The sequence below is a fragment of the Gavialis gangeticus genome, unplaced genomic scaffold (assembly GCF_001723915.1).
Source record: "Gavialis gangeticus isolate Ggan-Ray unplaced genomic scaffold, GavGan_comp1, whole genome shotgun sequence".
NCBI lineage: Eukaryota > Metazoa > Chordata > Crocodylia > Gavialidae > Gavialis > Gavialis gangeticus.
Genome location: NW_017729032.1, coordinates 123,305,001 through 123,306,797, shown reverse-complemented (window position 1 = coordinate 123,306,797; position 1,797 = coordinate 123,305,001). Strand labels below are relative to the sequence as shown.

General features: G+C 40.9%; 1 protein-coding gene across 1 annotated transcript in view; it reads right to left on the bottom strand.

Annotated features, from left to right (window-relative positions):
* MBNL2 (muscleblind like splicing regulator 2) overlaps positions 1–327 on the bottom strand; it is a 185,621-nt gene extending 185,294 nt beyond the window's left edge. The window contains exon 1 of the mRNA XM_019524728.1: positions 271–327. The gene's annotated coding sequence lies outside the window, so the exon portion shown is untranslated. The remainder of the gene's footprint in view (positions 1–270) is intronic.
* Between the last annotated feature and the right edge of the window lie 1,470 nt (positions 328–1,797).

Genomic DNA, 1,797 nt, shown 5'->3' with positions numbered 1-1,797 from the left:
AAAAAAAAAAAAAAAAAAAAACCAACTACCAAAACTGCAGTCAGTATATTATCTTTTCAATATATACCTGGCAGACAGAGCTGTAGCCAAACTATGTTCACTTTGATTAACATATAACTGCTGCTCTTTCATAGCCAGGTGCAAGCACAAATACTACTACAAGGCGGCAAATCTCATTTTTAATCAGATTTATAGCACCTTGATTATGACCAAATGTACTTTGCACATGGGGCAGTTCATAATTTGGTACTAAACCACATATAGACTTACTCATTTTGAAGCTCAAAATCTGCAAGAACACCCTTACTGTTTTACTGCAACTGAAAAAGCAAAAGAGATAATTAATTTAAATAAGGAAAGGACAAATGAAAAAATAAACACTACTTCCAAGTCAGCAAAAAGAAGTACATAAAAATAGAAGAATTCAACAGCAGTCTCGCACTGTAAACAAATACATATACATTTCAGGGGGAAAAAAGGTGAAATATTTTGCATGATGGATAAGTTTAAACATATGAACAGACAAGGCAGAAACAAAGCTCTCATTCATCTCATAGTTCAAGCCCAAGGCCCCATTGTTTACAACTGACAGTTTTGCATAGTTGAAATGAAGCATTTCCTAAATTAATTCCTGTTACCCTACAGCAAAATCTTTCATTCAGGCTTCATCTTAATTACTGCAACTTCATTGGCTTCCCCAAAATTTATACTGCCCTGCCCATAGTCCAAACAGCACCCTTTCCACGCATAACTTTTTTTAACAGTCTTTGCCAATCAAGCAATCACAACACACATTCCCTTTGTGTCCCTACACTGGCTCTCTCCCCTCTACTGCATCAAATTCATGCCATCATCAACAGCCTTTTGGCTGTTGCATAACTCTGCCTTCCTCCCTTCCTTAGCCACCTTTGTCTCCTTTCTGGATCATTCCTCTCCATTCTGCTATATTCCCTTTTGTTACAAAAAACTAACAGATTGACTTATTCTTTCAATTTTGGGGAGTCATCAGTCTTCAAGCAGAGCTGGTAGTGCCACTTAAGAGACTCCCAAGTGATTCCTACTTGTGTATTTGGACTCGTATAATTTTGTCAAACTTTAACCATTAGGACTAAAAATTCCCAGGCTGAAACTCTGCTTTAAAATAATTTTTAAAAAGCATATGTAAAGCAGTTCCCCTATTTTTAAGGCTGAGGTTAGAGGGAAACAGTTGTCGATATCCCATGCTTATAAATGGCTTCTTTGAAGAGCTCTAACACCATGATTTCTTTGAAGCATGCTAGTGAATCTGACCAGGAAACTGGCCTTTATGCAAGAAATGTATTTTCTGATACTCCTATGATATCTGCATTTTGGCCACAATATAAAACTCTGAAAAATTCAGTTTGTATATAGTAAATATTGGTTAAAGCTTTGCAGTTAGTCTCCACAGATTTCATCCACAATGAGCGTCTCCTCAAAGCCCCTATATGGGACTGCGTACATGAGTCAACCCCAGAGAAATTGAGTTTATTTTAGCCTACGGATACAGGTGCTCAGCAAGACACTCTGCATCACTATGCTAGATGTCAGTAGCTAGGCCCCAAATCTGGGAGAGGGAGCATGGCCAGGCCACCTGGCACAGAGTGGAAGCCCCTGGCCGGGGAGGGCGACTGCCACAGGCACTCCTCCTTCCTGCAGCCTACACTGGGGCCAGACTCACTCCACCACCACCTGCATGAGCCAGAGCCACCGCAGTCACAGCACTCCAGCCCAGGTGGGAGAGAGACCCCCTGCAGCCCGTCACCTTCCTCCTGCTGC